Genomic DNA, 12642 nt, shown 5'->3' on the forward strand with positions numbered 1-12642 from the left:
CATGGTTCAGCACCACGTTGGCTGATTTGGTTAGAGTAGACTGGTTAGAGGAAGACCTGTCTAGGGATACATCTTGAACCAAGTTAAAATCCCCTCCAATAATTATGTGATGCTCATTTACTTTTGGTAAACCTGAAAAAAACTTAACAAAAAACTCATCATTGTCCCAGTTGGGGGCATATATGGAAGCTAAGATTACTGGAATGTTGTGGAGCTTGCCCAAGACGATGACAAAACGACCATTCGGGTCAATAATAGTCTCAGTAAGTTCAAACATGACTCTTTTATGAATAATGATAGCAGCCCCGCGAGCTCTCTGAGAGAATTTAGAGTGAAACAGGTGACCCATCCAAGCCCTCTTAATACGAAGAATATCTACCGTTCGTAAGTGAGTTTCTTGTAGAAACATAATATCTGCCTTAAGATCCCGTAAGTGCATTAAAATCTTACTAACTTTGACGGCACTGTTCATTCCCTTGGTGTTCCAGGACACTATACGCAGGCACCCATCCCCTGGCATGGCAATATTAACCATTCTGAGAGGTTAATGAAACAGGATAGCATTGAGAACTGGCAGAAAACATTCTGGATCCAAATATAGAAGATAAACTGGAGAAACATAAGGAACAAAGCAAACAAAGAAAATAAAAAAAAAAAAAAAAAAAAAAATTAAAGGGAGATCAGAATCCCTAACGTCCCCATCCCACAACAAACCACCCCCCAACCCGCCTTTAACAACTAACTTGCCTAAGCATTTAGGCTCAACTTCCAATACCAAATCCATCCTTCAGGATCTCATTCCCGTTTCAAAAGTAAGCCCTATAGAACTTGAACAAAAACACAATTTCCAAACATAACTTTTTTTTTTTTTTATGGCTTAAAAGTGCAAAAGGGAAAAACCTTAACATACCAAAAATTAAAAGAACATTTTAAGAACAAAATTACTAAACTGTAATAAATAAAAATAGCTTTAAAAAAAAAAAAAAGCTATATATGTACATCTGCCAGCTATAAAGCAACCAAGTGATTTTGCAATACAATAGTATGTGTACATACACACATCATACACATACATATACACACATATACATAAAAATAAAAAACTAGAAATAATTAGTCCCTGCACACAGACAAACCATGACGGAGGAAAAAAAAAAGAGATATGCAAGATTATGTAGTCTTGAACATAAAAAGAACTATATATAAAAATTATCTGCAAAATAACATGCATCTGCACGTTCAGGCATCTAGACAGGTTTGCTGACAGAAATACCACATATTGAAATGTATACATACGGTAAATAAACGGAATAATATACAATATGCATGTTTTCAGGGAAAACTCTAATCAGTCAGATATCATACATTTGCCTCATTAAGCAGATAAAAGAACTATTGTGAATTCCGACTCTCTAGTATAGAAAAGAAAAGAAAAAGAAAGAAATAGAAAGAGAGAGGGGAGAAAAAAAAAATCAATACAAAACAATTGTGATAGTTTCCGCGACTGGTTTCGATTTCACCGCCAACAATACAAAATGCCCCTGGCAGTTTGACAGTCGGAATAAGCAGAGGCCTTCCACGTTATGGCACATGTTCCAATGAGCGGGCAGATGCAGCAAAGTCCTCGGCCTCTGTCGCCGAAGAGAACATCTTCTTACCTCCGTCTTTGGTCCAGATGGAGAGCCGTGCAGGGAAAAACAACGTTGGTTTGAATCCGAGGTTGTATAGTTCTGCCATCACGGACCGGTATTTAACGCGCTGAGCAGCCACTTCGGGCGCGTAATCTTCGTAGATGGCGACTGGGCTGCCTTGGTAAACAAGTTTGCCTCTTTTGGCTCGAGCTTCACGGATAATCAGTTCTTTTTGACGGTAGCGATGGAGCCGGATGATAACTGGCCTCGGTTTCTTCCCAGTCGCTGGTTTGCTAACGAGAGCTCTGTGTGCCCGGTCAATCTCCGGCGGAGAGGGAAAGATGTCCTCTCCCAAAATGTCTACGAGAACTTGCGCGAAGAAAACTGAAGGCCGCGGCCCTTCGAGCGATTCCGGTAAGCCAACGATCCGAATGTTGTTACGGCGACTGCGTGATTCCAGGTCGACAACTTTGTCTTGTAACTTCGCGCTGCTCTCAGCCAGTGTGGCGCAGGTCGCTTCCAACGCTCGTACCCGCTCGTCTAAATCATTGGCACTTGATTCGAGCGAAGCAATTTTATGAGTGTGATCTGACAACTTGGTCTGAATGCTGTCAATCTTTCCCTCGAGTGTTGAGATGGCCGTTTTAAATTCGGCCGACAGGGCCTGGCGATGTTGCTCTAGAAGCTTGGCCATCGCTGCCATGTTAAGCTCGCTAGCAGCGTCATCTACAGAGTCCGTTTTCATATCTTTTTTGCTCTGCTTAGCCGATTTAGACGTCATGTTTAGACAGAAATATAGCGTGCGTGATAGATTGTTGTTTGAACAAAACAAAAAAAAAGATTTAATGGGCTTAAAATGTTAGATTGGACTAGAAAATGTGGGAGCGAGAAACAAACACGTCTACTCCATTAACCCTCTTAACCGGAAGTGCCAAGAATTAAGATTTAAAGGATTGCATCATTACTTTTTTATAACTGTTTTTCATATATTTTCATTGTTATAGCAAATACATGGTTGAGCAATTGAATAACATCATTCAATCACACTTTTAACTAACCTGATTAAAATAAATAACACATAATCTCCTTATTTTTTGCATCATTATTGTTCTGTAACTCTGACTGCATGTGCAGAAAAAATTGAGAAATAATATTTCATAAAATGTTTAAAAATGCCAGAAGTAAAAAAAAAAAAAAAAATCATTAAGCTGTCATTTATGTGTATTCATGAAGTCAAAGTGTAATATAATAATGTAGTCTAAGTTTAAATGTTAAAAAAAGAAATACATTTTAAGACATTTTGTCATACCAAAAGTGGACGTTTCTGAATGACCCCTTTATGAAAGAAAGTGATTTATATTCCGCAATATTAAATATAAGTAGGCCTAATAATAGCAGCATTTTTAATAAATACATTTCTGCCAAAACACCATTTTTCTTCACTGTTAGTAGCTGAAAGGTAAATTACTATAAAGGTGATCGACAAGCTTGTAGTTGTATTGGCGTTTTCCAATTTACCTCGTCATGTCTTTACAGGTTCGGTGGTGAATCTGGCTGAAAACAGCCGCGACCATGCAATGTTCCCAAATCACACGACTGTTTTAAACTAAATTCTGGGACAAATCTGCAAGGATCAAGGCATCAAGCGACTCGCGCTGTTTATCCCTTCATAGGGCGGCAGAACCTCAGCGCATGTTCGGCAGCGGCGAGTATGGAAGTAAATCAGTAGCAAAACACGAGAGGTTGCTGATTTGAATGTGAGAACTTGTCGTATTAATATTTGTATTTGTAAACTGAAATTTACACTCACAGTCCTGATGTGAAAAGCTGAATGTTTCGATTTGCACACGCAGACAACAATCAAAACACCCGTGTTACGAAGTTGTAGTTGCAGATTAATAGTTACAAATGTGTAAAATGGCATTCACATAAACAAAATGACAGACACAAATGCGTGAGACATATTTACTTTTACACTTTACTTCAGTTTCGCTGTACAGCTTCAAGTCTGCGCTTACAACCTCTCAGATCTGGCAGTACAAGTTCAATTCCTGGCGCTTTGACTTTTGCTACTCTTTTTGCGATATTCCTGTAGCAAAACTGACTTGAGCACTTGAAAGCAGAAGTGAGAGAGCAGAACGGGGATGGGGGGGTGAAGGCGTTTTATTGGCCGATGCCTGACCAATGAACAACGCCATCCAGTGCGACTTGGCATGCGGAAAGAAATAATTGCATATGTATGAGACAATATTTTCATTAAAATATCGTTAGTTTTAACAGGTTTTTAATATTACAGTGAAAGAGTAATAAAGTTTTGGACCACCAAAACAGCGCAATCTGCTCTATGTAGTGACGTCATTATTCATTATTTGGATATTTGGAGGCCAAGTCAACACCTTTAACTCATTGTTATGCTCCTCAAACCATTCCTGAACCATTTTTGCTTTGTGTCAGGGTGCATTATCCTTGGCCACAAGGGAATACCGTTTCCATGAAAGGCTGTACATGGTCTCAACAATGCTTAGGTAGGTGGTACGTGTCACAGTAACATCCACATGGATGGCAGGACCCAAGGTTTCCCAGCAGAACATTGCCCAAAGCATCACACTGCCTTCGCCAGACTTGCCTTCTTCCCATAGTGCATCCTGGTGCCATGTGTTCCCCAGGTAAGCGACACACACGCACCCGGCCATCCACGTGATGTTAAAGAAAACGTGATTCATCAGACCAGGCCACCTTCTTCCATTGCTCTGTGGTCCAGTTCTGATGCTCACGTTCCCACTGTTGGCACTTTCGGCGGTGGACGGGTCAACATGGTCACCCTGACTGGTCTGCAGCTATGCAGCTCCATACGCAACAAACTGTGATGCACTGTGTGTTCTGACACCTTTCTATCAGAACCAGCATTAACTTCTTGAGCAATTTGAGCTACAGTAGCTCGTCTGTTGGATCGGACCACATGGACCAGCCTTCGCTCCCCACATGCATCAATGAACCTTGACCACCCATGACTCTGTCGCCGGTTCACCACTGACCATTCTTTGGACCATTTTTGATAGATACTGACGACTGCAGACTGGGAACACCCCACAAGAGCTGCAGTTTTGGAGATGCTCTGATCCAGTCATCTAGCCATCACAATTTGGCCCTTGTCAAACTCGCTCAAATCCTTACGCTTGCCCATTTTTCCTGCTTCTAACACATCAACTTTGAGGACAAAATTGCATACTTCCCTGCTATATAGTAGGTTGTGTGATGAGTAGTATGCCAGAATTTACAGTACTCATAAAAGTAGGTAAAAAGTACCAGGATGACCTACAACTTCCAGCGAGATTCTGAAGTGTGCATATGATGGGCGCTTTACTATCCCGTGAGGCCAAATAAGTGGATTAGTGAATGGCAGTAAAGCAACGCAAATGACACTGGTAGGTCACATTATAAAGACAACATAGATTGCAATCATAGTACACACATTCATACTACTGTATATAGAATGTACTTTTTTAGCGGTCGCAAAGTAATCTCCCTCATGTCGCTTTACACCGTAAGACCTTTGTTCATCTTTGGAACAAAAATTAAGATATTTTTCATGAAATCCAATGTCTCAGTGAGGCCAGTCATACCCCTTTTCCACCAAGGCAGTTTGAGTGCTGGTTCGGAGCCAGAGCCTAGTTTCAAATCAGTTCTTTGTCTTTCGACACACAAAGCACCAGCTCCGAACCAGAAAAAGTGGTTCGTAAGTAGCACCAAAACATTGCTGGGCTAGAAGTAAGAACCGCTTGCGTCAGGTGCTGGGGGCGGGGTTACCGTGACCAACAAGAAACTTGTGACCGCCATTTTTGAAATAGCAGCTAATCGAGCAAATAGCAGATCAATTTTAATCTCCGTCTATATACAAATTACGGTGAGCCGTGTTTGGATGCCGATGTAGGTTCGCAAAGCCATGAGCATCAACAGTAGTGAAACATCCGCGATTGTTGATAGAAGGCTTGTTCGAGATGCATCAGAGCAGCTTTGATGTCATGCGCCGATCGGTCTGTGAGAAGCCGATGCATCTCAAACGAGCCTGGTGTATTTGTGTTTGCCGCTGCGGTGCTAGCTTTGCTGTGAAATATGAGACGTATACAATGACGCAATACCTGGCTCTGTGCTGGCTCTCAGCCCGTGGAAAGGCAAACCGGTTCTTAGAAGGCTCGTCAGTTGAACCAATTCCGAACTAGCACTAGCTCTGAACTAGCACCTGGTTCGTGCTGGTGGAAAGGGGGTATCAACCAGTGGTTCAGAGAACCAAAGTCACGTGATTTCACGTTTACGCGATGCGAACCACTGATTCGAAACAAAAGATTCATAAAGCTTCGAAGCAGTGTTTTGAAATCGCCCATCACTAAATATTGTTGAAAAGACGTTATTTTGTTTTTTTGCGCACAAAAAGTATGCTCGTCACTTTATAATATAAAGTTAGAACCACTGTAGTCACATGAACTGTTTTAAATATGTCTTTAGTAGCTTTCTGGATCAGTGACATTGCTGGCAATAGAGGCCACACTGAGCCATCGGATTTCATCAAAAAATATCTTAATTTGCACTCCGAAGATGTGCGAAGGTCATACAGGTGTAGAACGACATGAGGGTGGGTTATAAATGACATAACTTTCATTTTTGGGTGAATAATTCATCTATAAAGGTGATTGACAAGCTTGTAGTTGTATTGGCGTTTTCCAATTTACCTCGTCATGTCTTTGCATGGTCGCGGCTGTTTTCAGCCAGATTCACCGCCGAACCTGTAATGTTCCCAAATCACACGACTGTTTTAAACTAAATTCTGGGACAAATCTGCAAGGATCAAGGCATCAAGCGACTTGCGCTGTTTATCCCTTCATAGGGCGGCAGAACCTCAGCGCATGTTCGGCAGCGGCGAGCGGGTATTTGCCTTTTGCAGTTTCTCCTGCGCTCCAATTAAAAACAAAAAACAGCGCGGGAGGGGGAGGTGTCTCTCACTTTGTCCTGTCAGTTCAGAAGACAAACCAATGGGCCAGTCCATAGCAAAAATAAATAAATTAATAAATAAATAAATAAAATAAATAACCTATCATCGGACTAAAGTGCGTCTGCCCACCGGGAAATGCCCGGTATGCCAGATTACCAGTCCAACCCTGGGTTCATCAACAGTGTTCAAAGGTAAAATAACTCGCCTACCGTTATTAATAAACTTTATTTAACGTAGCAGTCATTAATGTAAAAATGAGATATTGTTACATGTTTGATATGTAGTTTAAACTTTGTGCTAACTAAGGCCTATTTAAATACATATGGCTATCCTAAAGTACCCGGAGATGTACCAAGCGTTCGTTTGTAAATAATAACTTCATCTATTCTGTCTCTTAAGTACAATGAAACATTAATATTTTACTTAGGATCTATTGGCTAAACAGATCATAGTCAGAGGTGGGTAGAGTATCCAAAAACTGTACTCAAGTAAAAGTACAAGTACTTATTGAAATATTTACTCAAAGTAAAAGTGAAAGTAATAATCCTAATAGTTACTTGAGTAAGAGTAAAAAAGTATCCAATAAAAATCTTACTCAAGTAGCTCGTTATAGTTACTTTTATTATATATATATAATATATATATATATATATATATACACACACACACACACACACACACACAATAGCATGTTATTATTTAATGTTTATTATTTAAATAGATATTTAATTTATTATCATAATTAGATATCTTTGCAACAAACAAACATAGAAGAGACTAGCATTATTTCTAGCATCTGTAACCCGAATGTATCGTTACTATATTAATAACGTATACAGCTAACGTTACATTTTAAACAAGAGAGAAAACTCTTTACATGTGCTCGCGCTCGTATCTGAACTAGACACAAACAATTATCAAATACACATCGACGGATCTTCTTCGGTCTGTTCTCCAAAATGTAATGTATATTTCAGCAGGCGCGTGTAAACTGCTTAACTGTGTCAACGCAAAGCGTTCATTTTCAAGACGAACAGGTCGCTGGCGCCGCCATTGCGCAATAGTATATATGTATAAATTAAGATATATGCCCATAAAAACGGTAAAGAAATACTCGCACTTCTGTTATAGTGACGTAATAATCTGTTTGGCTGTAAAAATGTCGGCTATTGGCTGTATCATGAAGTAAAATCAAATGAAATCGATAGGCCTAACTTACCTGTGGAATTGTTCACAGACAGCATACGCAGCTCAACTAATAAAGGTCTTCATCGCTGGCAAACAAGTGGATGCATTTGCAGATTTGCTTTTAATTGACTGTAGGTCCACTGCCACTTCATCCACTCCGAGTGAGAAACCGCTTCAAACGATTCAGCGCGTGCAGGAACTGAACAAATCATTCAAACTGATTCGTGAATCAATTTAGACAGTTTTACCAACTTGTTTGATCCATGGTTTGATCAAGTCTTTGAACAGAATCGACTCAAAAGAGTGATTCATTTGTGAATGGGGCATCGTTCATGAAAAAAGAGACAGCGCGCATGGAATAAACTACGCATTTCTTAACATTTACAGTATTGAATTAAAATAAAGTAACGAGAGGAACGTTGCAGCGAAGTAAAAGTACAGATTTTTCATTACAAATGTACTCAAGTTAAAGTAAAAGTACCCACATTTTAATCTACTCTAAAAAGTAGAAATTTTCCAAAAAACTACTCAAGTACATGTAACGAAGTAAATGTATTTCGTTACTACCCACCTCTGATCATAGTTAGCACTTAATATTTCTGTATATGGCCAAATCATTCACAAAATCGCCCATAAAGGAATGTTTACGCTCAGGCTCGAAGCGTCTAAGCCAATAAGATTTGCTGAATTCTAAACCAATGAAATCGTGCCCCGCCCCTTCGTCAGACCGCTTGGAATGCGTTATTGTGACGTCACAGTGCGCACATGCACTACATAAATCGAGTCAGTTGAAATTCAGCTCTTTGTCGGAGTTTAAAGTGTCGCTATGATGCTTTGCAGAAAGTCCAGTAGCAGCAGCTGTCAAAAGCTCCTGGAAGGAGTCACCTGGGAGGACGAGTCAACAGGTAACTGACAGTGTTAATAATAATAAAAAAATGACATTATATATAAAAAATAACCCGCAGGACACAATTACTTTGTGACTTCTATGTAACAGCATCAGCACTGTGTTTTTCACTTTTCAAGTGTTGTTGGAAATTTGCTGTGTTCAGAAACAATGAAAAGCTGCTAATTATTCACATGAACTCGCTGCATTAGGACAGTTTTACTCGTGAATCATGTAGCTGTAATCTGTGCTGATAAAAACAATGTTTCTAATCAACTTTCATTCATATACTGTCTATTGTGTATTTATTTATTTTTTAAATGTATTTTTTGCATGTTGTTATTTCCTGTTTACTTCTTCTATTTTATTATCTGTGTCTTGTCACTGTCATTCTGTCTCACATGTGTAAACACACTGCAAAAAATGCTGTTCTTACTTAGAATTTTTGTCTTGTTTCTAGTCAAAATATCTTAATGTTCTTAAATCAAGAAGCATTTTCTTGACAAGTAAAAATTATTTTCTTGTATTCAGGAAAAATAAATCAAAATTAAGTACTTTTTTCCTTAAAACAAGCAAAATAATCTGCCAATGGGGTAAGCAAAATAATCTTAGTCCAAACTGAAAACAAGATTATATAGTTTATTCTTGGTCTGAAATAAGATTATTTTTCTTACCCCATTGGCAGATTATTTTGCTTGTTTTAAGGAAAAACTTACTTAATTTTGACTTATTTTTCCTGAAAACAAGAAAATAATTTTTACTTGTCAAGAAAATGCTTCTTGATTTAAGAACATTAAGATATTTTGACTAGAAACAAGACAAAAACTCTAAGTAAGAACAGCATTTTTTGCAGTGCATACCTGGCAATAAAGCTCTTTCTCACTCTGATTGTTTGCAGAAAAGCGCACACAAGGGTGGAAACTCTTTGCTGGCCTCCGGAGAGCGTGGAGAGAGTTTCCTCGTCTTCTGCTGATCTGCACAGGTGTATTTCGTCACAAGCAGATGCTGCTGGAGTTCATTCTCATGCTGTATATTAACATGTTGTTGTGCATTTTTCAGGATCCTTTGAATCTCTTTATTATGTGGCAAAGAAACTGAAGTCGAGACCTGGTGTCAGTAATCATATAGGATTTCGCTACTCCGATCACAAACTAGTATGTTGCTCTTTCTGTATACACATATATATTCATATATTCTGTATATTTCTGTCTTTACTCTTTCAGTCCTGATGAAAACATCAGTGTTTACAGTTTTGATCAAAAAGGTACAGACTGTTAGATTAGATGTACACAATCAAATATAAGTTTACAAAAATGTTCTTCATTTTTCAGGTGTTCATCAAATTTATTAAGAAGAACCGGTCTGAGAAACTAGTGGAATTGGTAAGTTGAAGACTTTATTCTTCATAAAATGTTTTATTAAGTTCTAATTTGGTAATTGATACGTTTGTATGTAGACAGTATAAGATATCATTGAAATGAAACATCAGTTGTAAAGTACATTGCTTTCATCTTCAGCAGCCCTAGAGTGGAAAATGAAGTGTACCGGGCCTTTATTTAGGAGATTTGAGATCAGTAAGGAGTTAACTAAGCTTTTGTCAATCTCTTTTCTTTAGCCTGGGTATTCCTACCCTTTAAGTCAAGAGGCAGCTGCAATGTTGATGGTGCAAAAGCCTCCAACTAGCAAGCATGTCGTACAATTATATGATCACTTTGTCATGGAAGATCAAGACATCTTGATTATGGAGTATCCACGTTCCTACATCAACCTGTTTGAGTATGTCGAGCGAAACAGAGGTAACCTGACTGAAACTGAGGTGAAACTCATCTTTCCGGGGCTCATTGTTGCTCTTCATCACTGCATGAGTCGAGGTGTTTATCGTCACACGCATATGAAAAACATCCTTGTCCACACAAATACCCTGCATGTAAAGCTGATGGACTTTGGAGACACACTGCTCGTCGAAGAAAGACGTGAGTCGGCTTTTTAAGCACAGTTCACTGATGACTTATTTACTACAGTTCACTGATGGTGTTTTACTGAACACTGAGCATGTGTTTCTTACAGGAGATGATGAACCTATATTAATCAGTGCAATCAGAAAATACGCTGAATGGGCAACAACTGAGGACTTACGCGTACTGCTGGATCTGCTGGTCCCGAGAATAACTCGTTGCTTTTGGATAAGACCACGCGACAAAGGTGAGACCAATAACTAGTGTGAAAAACATATAAAGCCCTGACATGAGTGACCGTGACATTATCAGTGGGCATCCAGAGAAAGTCATAGTAACAAATGCAGTGTATTTCATGGTAACATTACCTTACATGAACTACATGTCTCAGTCAAACATGACCAATCAGATCTCTTCTAAAAAACGTTTACAGAATGCCTGGATCTTCTTGAACACCTTCATGATGTAAAGTCACGGATGACGTTACAGGCCATTTTGGATCATGACTGGTTTAAAAGAAAAACTGAAGCATAAGAAAAGTAAGAATAAGAAAAAGAGATTTTTACAATTTTTTTTTTGACAGATTAAGGCCGTCTTGGCACCTCTTGACCATATTTAATATCATGCTCTCATTATTTGGCAGGTTCCCCTGCATTGGCAGCTCAGGGCCTATAGTTCAGCTGTATGGGTCATCAGACGGGACCCCGGGGACGGCTTCAATAAAGTCATACACACAATGCAAAACTCGGGTTACTTTGTGTTTTTCTATACTGTTATGTGTAATACTATGAGCAAAAATTGCTGAAAACTTTTTAAAAAGTCCTATTTCATCTTTAATCATTGGTTAACTAATTTAGATGGAAAATGTTTTTTAGACATTCACCTCAATAGAAATTCATTTTAGAAATGACATCACTAGAATTGTCTTGCTTAAATGAATTCAAGAGAAAAACCATGACGGTTAATCGCTACAAAAATAATTATTCTGTTTTGAAACAAAAGCCAAAATATGATTTCATTATTATTATTATGGTAACACTTTACAATAAGGTTCATTAGTAACATTAGTTAACATGAACTAATGATGAACTGCACTTATACAGCATTTATTAATCTTTGTTCATGTTAATTTCAGCATTTGCTAATACATTATTAAAGTGAAGAGTTGTATTTGTTAACATTAGATAATACACTGTGAACTAACATGAACAAACTATGAACAGCTGTATTTTTATTAACTAATGTTAACAAAGACTAAATGCAGTTACAAATGTATTGCTCATGGTTAGTTCATGTTAGTTAATACATTAACTAATGAACCTTATTGTAAAGTGTTAGTGATTGCTAACTGCATAAACATAATTTGCATACTTTATTAAACCTGTAAAAACTCTGCTATTATTACAAATGATTCTGCTGTTTAATCAATGGAGACTGACTGAAGTGCTGATGATGCAAATACAGTAGTCGACATTTGAAGTGGATCAAAACCTTTCATCAAAGTTGACCTAAAACCTTCTTCTTAGGACAGCTTCGTTTTTAGGAGAACTTTGATTCACTTTTTTGATCCACTTCAGATGTTGACTACTATACATTTCAGAGAGATGAGATGCAACACGATAACAGGAAACGTGATAATGATGATGTTGAGCACCAGGTGGCAGTGTTGTAAGAAAATATAGGTGCTGGCCATATAATTAGAATATCATCAAAAAGTTGATTTATTTCACTAATTCCATTCAAAAAAGTGAAACTTGTATATTATATTCATTCTTTACACACAGACTGATATATTTCAAATGTTTATTTCTTTTAATTTTGATGATTATAACTGACAACTAAGGAAAATCCCAAATTCAGTATCTCAGAAAATTAGAATAATGTGAAAAGGTTCAGTATTGAAGACACCTGGTGCCACAGTCTAATCAGCTAATGAACTCAAAACACCTGCAAAGGTCTTTAAATGGTCTCTCAGTCTAGTTCTGTAGGCTACAC

At 38.2% G+C, this 12642-nt stretch overlaps 1 pseudogene; it reads right to left on the minus strand.

Annotated features, from left to right (window-relative positions):
• Positions 1-12642, minus strand: part of LOC137007702 (uncharacterized) — a 1237067-nt pseudogene that overhangs the window by 44393 nt on the left and 1180032 nt on the right.

The sequence above is a fragment of the Chanodichthys erythropterus genome, chromosome 3 (genome assembly GCF_024489055.1).
Source record: "Chanodichthys erythropterus isolate Z2021 chromosome 3, ASM2448905v1, whole genome shotgun sequence".
NCBI lineage: Eukaryota > Metazoa > Chordata > Actinopteri > Cypriniformes > Xenocyprididae > Chanodichthys > Chanodichthys erythropterus.